Source organism: Thermobia domestica, chromosome 10 (assembly GCF_964235325.1).
Source record: "Thermobia domestica chromosome 10, izTheDome1.hap1.1, whole genome shotgun sequence".
Lineage (NCBI taxonomy): Eukaryota > Metazoa > Arthropoda > Insecta > Zygentoma > Lepismatidae > Thermobia > Thermobia domestica.
The window spans coordinates 111,986,442-111,997,527 of record NC_137463.1 but is presented as its reverse complement, the minus strand read 5'-3'; positions in this window follow the sequence as shown (position 1 = coordinate 111,997,527).

Sequence of the window (11,086 nt, the reverse complement as noted above, 5' to 3'; positions counted from 1 at the left end):
TAATAAACAACAATTCACTAATATCTATGTAATACATAGGGGGTAACGGAAATTTGTGTTCACCCCGTATAAGGGCGTGTAAGTAAACTCTTACAATAACCTTGCATGTCAGTTTCTATTTTTTAAGTAAATGTATTACTATCATTAGAAATAGACTGTGCGGCAACAAAATAAATGGATTGACTGTTTAACCACAGGAAGCTGGTTATAAGAGGAAAGACCACAGCACGTAGAGAATGAAGCAAGCCTCAACAATAGTAATTGCCCACCTGATCGCGTTTTGGACTTTGACCCTCACCTTTGTGACATCATAGGTCTAAGGTCAATGACCTTGGCCCGGGGTCAATGACCTAGGGGTACCTAGGACCACCCCCTCTAAATTTTGGCATGGGTACCATAGCCCACCCCCTAAATTTTGGCAGGGGTACATAGGACTACCCCCCTTAAATTTTGGAAATTGCCAAATCTAAAAATTGGGTGTGGTAGCCTAGGATCATAGTATGTACCTCTATCAGTATTGGGGGTCTATGTCGTTCCCTTTCATGGGTAAAAATTGCCAAAAAATCAAATTTCGGGGGTTTTTGACATAATTTCTCCCCTTTGATGAGGTGTTATTATCCTATATGGTTATATGGGCGTATACAGGAGTTCATTCCCTTTCATAAGATATGGGTATATTTGTGCACCCCTTGAAAAATTTGGGAGGGGTACCTTGGCCCACCCCTTAAATTTTGGAAATTGCCCAATTTAAACATTTGGTATTATAGTACTGGATCCTAATATGTATCATGATAAATTTGGGTGGTCCACTTCGTTCCCTTTTAGGGGTACAAAATTGCCAAAAATATAAACGTAAGCAATACGTTGTACCACGTGTTTGGTTTTTGACCTAATTTATCTCCTTGGATGATTACCTATTACCTTATATAGTTATATGGTCATGTATAGGGGTCCATTCCCTATCACAAGACATAGGTACATTTGTGCACCCCTTTAAATTTTTGGGAAAGGTACCTTAGCCCACCCCTTTAATTTATGAAATTGACCAATTTAAACATTTGGTATTATAGTATAGGACCCTAATATAGATCACTATAAATTTGGGTGGTCCACCTCGTTCCCTTTTAGGGGTACAAAATTGCCAAATTTTAGTACAACCACGTGTTTGGTTTTGGCCCAATTTATCCCCTTTGATGAGGTTCTATTATCTTATATGGTTATATGGTCATGTATAGGTGTCCATTCCCTTTCATAAGACATGGGTATATTGATGCACCCCGGGAAGGGTACCTTGACCCACCATTTAAATTTTGGGAATTGCCAAAACCAATTTAAACATTTGGTGTAATAGTATAGGACCCTAATATAGATCACTATAAGTTTGGATGGTCCAGCTCGTTTCCTTTTAGGCGTACAAAATTGTCAAAATATAAACGTAAGCAATATGTTGTACCACGTGTTTGGTTTTTGACCTAAGTTATCCCCTTTTATGAGGTCCTATGATTACAGGTGTTCATTTCCTATCATATTGATGCACCCTTTATAAAAATTTGGCAGGGGGTCCACTGAAATTGTCCAATTTAAGCATAGTACAGGACCTCAATATGTATCATGATAAATTTCGGTGGTCCTTTCATGCGTACAAAATAGTACAACCGCGTGTTCGGTTATTGACTCAATTTATCCTCTTTGCTAAAGTTATAAGGTATGGACGGGTATCCCCTTTCAATTTGGTACGACCCTTAGGGTGACAAATGCTAGTACGGTCACGTGATCGATGATTTGTTTTGATGCGCGACGGGTCCCTGGTCAATGTTCTCTAGGAATTAGATGGAAACTTTGTCCAGGGTTCTCGTCTTATATCGCACAGTTCTTTAGGAGAATCTGATAACGTTGTATGTATCATATTGATGGAATGAACAATAAAAACACATAGATAAGCATAAATTCTATTTTATTCATTTTTCTGGTTTCTTCTTTTTATTTCTTATTGACAATTTTTGTATATTGAGCTGGGTTTCTTCATTAGACCTCCTCCTCTTCTTGATTGTGATGATTTGTTTCCATGTTTCGCAGCATAGCACCGGTTTGCAAAGCTTCGTATTGTGAATTTTGTAAAAAGAACGAGGGAAAAAGATGATTAGTATAGAAATAGGTGATGATAAAAACAAATACAGTCTCAATGATAAATAAGATAAAATTACCTGGAATGTATATTGTAGTAGTCTACGATCATTAACCGTGGGTACTGTTGTGAATAAGTATTGAATTTCATGCAGAGATTTTCCTTTGGCTTTACAGCACAAATAAAAATAAGCATAATAGCCACATACGGATGAACCAAGACTTTGCATTTGGCTATTATTATATTTATAGTACATACAATGAAGTTTTAAGAATGCAACATGTTGTGCATAAGGAGGAAGGCCATAGCTGTCAAAATATTCTCCAACACCGCGATTATCAATATAAATTGCAATCCAATGGCTTCCTAATTTTGTGGATGGATCTGTATTTACAATGATTGCCAGAGGTAGAGGAATCCGTGAGGGCAACTCATCGCTTGCAATACCCCGGTAAAATGATTTCTGAATAATGGACTACCATTTAAAGCACTAGCTGATTGTAATGTATTCAACATCGTGAATGGAAATGATACATAACGTATACGTACCTTGTAATTTAAAAGTCCAGAATAATGTTGCGCTGGTGGTCGATCTCTAGGAGTAAGGAAAACTCCCCATACACAATACAGTTTGCAGGTGCTGCTAATTTCTCTTGGAAATGAACTTCCAATCGGATGGCTCCATGTCGTTGTAAATTCCAATAGTGACAATCTCCAGCAGAAGAATCGGGAGTTAGGTCAAATACAAACAGTGTATATCCTTTCTTGTAGTCGGCTCTTGAAATTGTATTTCCAGTATTGGTAAAATGTATGCCAGAGCCTGAGAACAATGTGTGGTACGATGAAATGTAGAGATTTTCTTCAAAGTTGGGTTGCAATGGTTTTGAAGGTACAGCTTTTCCATCCACGTACAATGTAAAGAAATTAATGTTTAGATGTTGAAATTCAAATGGATTGCTGGTAATAGTTCCACTGGATGCTTCATTCGATGTAAATCCTACAATAACACGATTTGGCAATGTTCCCATAAACAGGTTATCAATAGTTTTGGGTTGTATATCCTTCGGGATGGTAAATGATTTCATTTGAACCCTTGTCAGAGGATACTTTGCCGGTGTAGATTGCAAAATTTTATTGTGTACCAATTTGACACTAGGGCTAATGCTGACTTTTTTCATCTGCAACGATGCATCTAGAATATTGATTTTTGCATTGACACCACTTTCACTGGCCATGAGACAAAAGTTTGGTTTTGCAGGAATAAGTTGCACACGTAATTCGTAACAACGCATTCTGAGTAAGAAGACGAGAAGAAATGAAAAAAGAAACAAGACTTATGAACACTGCTCACACTTTGCTGTTTAAAATTCCTCAGCTCCTCTTTTGTTACTTCTTATAACGATACTTCTAAAGCCTTTGATAAACATCTTGGCATTTCAGCTAAACGAATAAAAAGCAAGGTCTGACGCGACGTTGCCGAGTGCTTAGGGGTGTGACTATGGCTAAGCAGACGAACTACAGCGCGATCAGGTGGCAGAAGATAGACGTGGATGTGTACAAAATAAACGTGGCAATACGGCTGGCCTTTTATTTGCTAGCAGCATTTAAAGGGAACTAGGAGCGCCGCCTTCAAATGCCAAGATGTTTGTCACGCCGTTTACTACAAAACAGTACCTTAGCATTAATGCAGAAAATATTTTTTTCTTTTTTTTAAAAAAGAAAATACACACACTTCTCGACGAAAACAAAGAACGTCATAAAAACAAATCTAGTTAAGGATTTCGTTCTCTATCAATGAATTGAAGGAGCGTTCTCTAGTTGTTGTGATTGCCATGCGTTTTAAGGAGTCTATTTTTGTGTTGATGCAATACTTTTTAACCTGTTTCGATTCCCACTTGATGCATTTATTTTTTTTATTTTGTAATTTTTCACTCATTCTTGCCGTACGTTTTTACAGTATATGTGTGACACGGAGGCTATGGACAACGTTCTAATTTATCCAAAAATAAGGTGTACAGGCGTAGAACCTTTTCTATATATCCCAGTGTGAGTCCCCCATAGTGCAAACCACTTCTTGCATCGATCCATAAAATTTTCGTAAACCTGTAAATAAATCCGGAGTACTGGTGTTCAGGATATCAGTATCAGAATTAATACTTCCTTCATCACTGGAACGCATTCAAATTATTATTATTATTATTATTATTATTATTATTATTATTATTATTATACGCATCTTTGGTATGGGACACCCGGGTTCGATTCTCGGTGGGAGCTCATGTGGTTCGGGTCTTATGTTAAGCTGTAGGTTTACATCTCAAATAGCCAAACTGCTGAAAAGGGCGCTAAACTCAAAATCAAATATATTATTATTATTATTATTATTATTATTATTATTATTATTATTATTATTATTATTATTATTATTATTATTATTATTATTATTTTAAGTAGACAATAGAAAAAAATGTTTGAGGGTACTAAATTTGGTGAGACATTGTATTTCTTCCCAGTATGGACTTTATTGTTGTCTTGGTGTATCAGAGCCATTTTAGATAGGTTTTCACGACGATCTTACATTTTTTCTTTCATTTAAAAGTCTTAATAGCTCTCAATAGTATCACCACTTGCTAGAGTCTATCTCACAAGAATACATTCAGTTTCATAAGACTTTGGCCATCACCCTTCCCTGAACACTCTCAATGAGTATTTTACGAGAGGAGATGAGATGAGTTCTTTACTGTTTTCAAATCGATTTTGTGTAAAGGTCAAAGTAGTGAGTGTAAACCATATATTGAATTATGATATTTTTTAAAAAAAACTGGTTGTATCCTTTTTTATAAAGATAAATAATGTGCTCAAAAGTGAGATCTCTATCACATTTTCCTATAGAAAAGCTTGACTGAAGAGAAATCAAAATGAGTTGAGGCCATAATGGGACACTATTTAGTATATCTTAGATCAGCCATGTGCAACAGCCGGCCCGCCTAACCCTGTCTTGCGGCCCGCTGGTCATTTACTGAAAACGATAATTGTTATACGTTTCTTTTTTTACAAAATCTGTTAAGAGTGAATTAGAAATTTTCCATCGATCATGCAGTGCAAAATGTGGAAACGTCGTTAAGACGAGCACTTGACATACGCAGGTAGTTGGTGGAAAATTTCCCTCGGTACAAGGATTGTTAGATGTAGCGACACCCGAATCGTGAGTCGAGAGTACCGACCTCGAGTTCGGCTTACTAGAAAGATAACGAATTAAAACCACTGAAATTCAATTCGTTTGTTCTCACCTGCGTAGATGTGATTGCACATTCATAATCACTTCCTTGTGTGTGAGGAAGTGTTAGATGACTGTAGGGGACTGTCAAAAAGTAAAGGAAAATTAACTGAAAGAAAAAATATATAAATAACGCGTGTTTTTTCCATTGCATTTTACACCAGGAGAATCTTTTGACAAAACCTTGAAATTTGCCCATATTATGAATACAGTGCCTTTTTGTGTGAACTAAAAGTCGAAAGGCCTCAATCACCGCCAATTTAGAGCCTTTCTAGATGAACTGGGCACGGCGGATGAAGATCTGATCTACTACTCTGAAGTACATTGGTTGAACAACGGAAATATGCTTCTGTATTTTTACAATCTGATAAAAGAGTTGACACGTTTCTTGGACATGAAAAGAAAACTTATGTCCCAGATAAGCGATAAAAAGTAGTTGTGTAGCCTTGCATTCCTTGTCGATATTATCTATCACTTGACTCAAGAACTTTACGGATATGTCAAATGCTTTCAAAATACTTTCAATACTGTCAAAGTGTTTCAGTGTGATAAATCATTGTGTAACTTCCGTTTCTAAGCAAACTCATTGGCAGATTATTGAAGAATTTAATGTCCAGTTTAGAGACTTCATTAAGGAGGAAGTGAAATGCAGCATTTTCTTATCAGCATTAAGCGTTGACGTTAGTTCAATCCTAACAACTTGAATTTCACGAGGACGTTGTATTGAAAAGGATATTTCAGGACACCTGCTTTCAAGATTTTTATTAGAAATAATTTCTATGCAGCAGGTATTTCAACTTAACTCTTTTCAACACGAGGATCATGGCATTGTTTGGGAGAACATATTTATGTGAGCAACTTTTCTCGCACATGAAGCAGAATTCTAAGGAGAGGTCATTGATAACAGATGTCCGCCTTGAACACTACAACTCCACGTTGAAGCATCTAGTGTACCCCTGAACACTGAGACACTGGTTCAGGATATTCAGGAGATCAAGTTTCCTCACTAAAATTATTATAAATAAACACATTATTCTGGTCCTCTTCAGTGAGTAAATATTTTGGTTACAATTATAACAGTTGTTTTGCGTTGTTGTAGTGTAAATTGCGATGAACTTGTTCCATTATTGAATAGAATACCATTAAATTGTCGTAAAAATGATATACCAACATTGTGGCCCGCGACGCCAATTAGTGCTCTGTGATCGGCCTACCCACTGTTTCAAGTTGCACATCCGTGTCGTAGATCCTGCGCAGGGCGATGTTTCAACTTCGCGGGGAAACGTACACCTAGAAGAAACACTGAACTCGCTGTCGACTGTGTTCAGCACTCAGACTTGGGAATCTGTGTCGTCAATATTTTCCTCATGCTCTGCCACACATTTGTATCTTCAAGACTTCATCAAAGGATGTAACTTCTGAGAGAAAATGCCTATAATTTCTATAGCACACGAAAGATTTTGATTTTGCAATACTGTCATGGATAACATCAATGTTTTCTGGGTCAGTGTTATTAAAGATCCACTGCAGCGAAGTTCATTAACAATGAATCTTTGACCTTTTAGAAATCTGCAATGGATATTTGAGGTGATATCCTTCTAGTAGAGGTACCCAATAAAAGCTCCGTAATGTGCACCACAGAGCCGGGTAAGTTGCGATGAGCTATCCGCTCTGTTCGACTCGACTCAAATGAACCATCTTCTCTAGTCGGTTCGGTTAAAATTAAACCAATTTAAACCAATTGCACAATTAGCCCAATTGTTCAACGCATTCGAATGGACCGATTTTGGTCACTAGAGGTTAGATTGGTTGTCGCTATTACGGAAGTGACTGTATGTCCAGCTTTGTGAGTCTTCTTGTATCTGATTTCTCCTTAAGGAAATTCCTGGTTCGGCTGTGAAGAGGATTGTTACAAAACAAAGTTCTTGTAAAATCAGGTGCAAATTCCCAACTCGATACTTTTTTTTTTTTTTTTTTTTTGTATAGCTATCTTGAAGAATTGATGGATTTACGCAGTATTCAGTAGCTTTCATCGGTTCAGGTGAGGAGGGCCATGGTTTACATTGGACATTTCAAAAACAAACACTAAAAAGAATGATGTTTTTTATTATTATTGAAAATCAAACTTTACAGGTTTTGTTTCCAACACCATGTTTTGCATCCATACAGCACCACAAGATTTTCATTGGAGAAATGATATTCAAGTGACAATTAAATCAGAGTTTCTTTACAGTTAATGCACTCTGCTGTTCTCTTGGAGATATCAGTAAAAGTGTTTAATGAGTATCATTTTGGGCAACAACAACAAGCTGATGTTCTCTCATGCTTCACAGCATGAAAATTCATGAATTATCGGAAATGAATTTTCTAAAAGGTAGTCCAAATTTTTGAATATATATAGGGCATTTTTGAATAGGTCTAATATAGGCACATTAAAAGCAAAATGATGATATAGAAATATAATTTGACAGAAAAATTTAATATCTTCTCTTGAGTTCAATCGGTTAGTTAAGTTACTTTCAAAATGTAACGCGTTACTTTGTCATCAACTTTTCTTATATACAGTATATGACACAAGTTATACTAGGTGATAAAAGTAGTTGCTACTAATATAACTCATAGTCGGTTAGGAAGTAGCGTAGCTCCAATAGCTAATTCAAATTTTGTAGCTCTAACTGTAGCGACGCTACAAGTCTAAACCTGTAGCTTGTAGCTGTAGCTGAGCTACATACTCCTATTTTTATAGTTTGTAGCGAATTTTGCACTAAAGCTACAAATAAATCTTTTCCAGGATGCAAAAATATTTTGTAACTCCAATTCCTCGCAATTTTTAGTAAATTTTTATATGATGATAGAAAATATGATTGTTTTGTGATTTCTGTCTCCAATTATTTTGCAATAATATTACAAGAAAATTTTCTGAAATAAATTGCGCACTGATGATCGGTCAAAAGGATAGTAATGACTTTTAAAATACACCTACATGCCATTCTAGCAGCGAAAGCATATACATTTTTTGAGGGGAAGGAGTAACATATATATACTTTTTAAAAAAACACAAATCATAATTTACTGTGAAATGCAAATTGACAAACAAAGCTCTTATGTAATATTTTAACCAAACTTTTAAGTTCAGTTACGCATGTAAATGCCATGACATATATTATGACGAATGAAGCCAAGTAAACTGTATTTGTGACAAGAGTTTAAGTAGCGAATACGTTTCTGGAAAACTAGGTAATAGTTATAGGGAGCGACAATTTTTATCATATAGTTGTAGAGCAGCTACTTTTGAAAAGTAACTTTCTGATCACTGCTCATACTAAAATAATGTTGGTAAATGGTGAAAATACTATATACTTGACTTCTACGTATGCCTCTCAGGTCTATTCTAGGCGATCTTGCTTTGCTCGATTTCAACAAGGGATAGAAGGAATTTTATCACTTTTCTCAGTTGGTTTTCTGTAAATACTCAGAAAACGCTTAAAGATATGATCTAGAGTACTCAGGTCATAACCAAAGAATGGGCAAGAAAACCATGGCCCTACTCACCTCAACCGATGAAAACTACTAAACACTGCTTAAATCGATTAATTATTCCCAATAGCTATGCAAAAACTTTATCGAGTTGGAAATAGTGGTGTCAACTGGCTCAGCTTGAACTCCGGCTCGGTTCAACTTGACTCGGGTCGATTGGAATAAGCCATTGGCTCGGTTCGGCTAGGCTCAGGTGAGCCATTGGCTAGAACCGGATTGGTTGAGAAGAGCCACCTGCTCGGTTCGGCTCGGCTCAGCTAGGCTCAGGTAAGCCATTGTCTCGAGCCCGCTCGGTTGGAATGAACCATCGGCTCGAGCCGGCAAGGTTGGATGAGCTGTTGGCTCGGCTCACTTCTCAGTCGGCTTGGTGGTGACTGAACCGGAAGCCGAGCTGCTGCAGCCATTGACAACCCTACTACTTTGAACCTGAAAAACACCGATTTGAAAGCAGTAAAGATCCACCTCATCTCCACTCGCAAAATACTCATGAGAGATTGTTCGGGGTAAGATGATGGCCAATGTTTCATGAAACTGAGGGCATTCTTGTGAGGAAGGCTCTAGCAAACGGTGATACTATTGAGAGCTATTAAGACGCTTAAGTGAAAAAAATGTGATATCATCGTGAAAACCTATCTAAAATGGTTCTGATACACCAAGATAACATACAGTCCATAGGTGTAACCAGCACCGTAACTTAGATTAATTTTTTTTTGGGGGGGGGGAGGTCAAGCATTAATATGCGTATTAGGGCACCCTAGAAAAGTTGTTTTTCTAATTCTTGGGCCCTCTCTTTCCATCTTTCTCTTACTCTTTATAGAGCCTGTGGACCCTCCCGCAAGACAAGGTCTGTGAGACCATTAACTGCGACTCTGGGTTTATTTCAAACTTGCACTGCACCATGGGACGGAATGTAAAATCTTGTCACAAGGCTTGTAACAAGTATGTGTTACTCTTAAATGATTCCATCGATGTGACGCATCTCGAGCACTTCGATTTAACATTGGAAGAAGACTGCAGATAAGAGAATGCACCTCAGTAAAGAACGAAGCAAGAAAAGGATAAGTATACTCCAATCTAGATGTCATGAACTATATGTTTTTACATGTTGAATAAACCTATTATTCAATCCCCCGTTATGTCGTTTATTAATTTCATATTAAGTATCGGCATTTAATCAAATTATACATGTTCTGCTCCATATAATTACATCGTGCAAAATCCATATTTCATATCCTCGGTATTTATTCAGTAATTTCTTTAACAAAAGTAAGTTGCAACTCATATTAACGTAATTCATAGCTACAATCTAAACATTAAACACACGTTGCTTCAAAATTACTTAAGTATGTCAGAATATCGTGGCAAACTATGACAAATAACTATTATTTTCGATAGAATTAGAATCAATTATTGGCGAGTAATCGTCATAAAATTATTTAACTTCTATATTTTTAAGGGATATAGTATACGTAAGACCGTCTGAGTTCCAGAAGAAGCTGGACGCTCATACTTTTAGGGATTATTCATTGAGTATCTACGAACTTAGAAAGGGGGTAACAAACCCACTTTCATTTACTTATCCACTGATACGAAAATAAAAAAGAACGTACCTATTTGCCCTTGTACTTTATATGCTATAGCGCATTACATTATATGCAACAATTATTTTGGTCTGCATCATGATATAAATTTAAAAAATATTTAACATTTTTCGAATCGAAATCAACAAAATTTATTCTAGAAAGTAAAAATAGAATGTTAAGCACATATAATGAAGACAACGCAGTGATTTAATTTGGTAACGTATAAATATATAATATGAAGTATCCTCGCGCACGGAAGACAGGGGGTTCTCATGTATACTATTACCTTTTTAAGAATCACGGAGTAAAATCATATCAACATTTTTATATTTATTAAAATTAGAACGAAAGTGGCTCAGAATTTTAAGTAATTCTTGGCCAATACCTTGAGACAAAGTGCAGATAAAGTATACGTCGGTCAAACCGAATTTGTGAAAGATCATAATAACCTGATTCAAACATGAATAAACAAAGAATTAATCGAAACAAAAGACAATCTGTAACGTCCCGTTACATAAGCTACATGACTAATGAATTTGGGGACAATATTGAAAAATCTCAAAG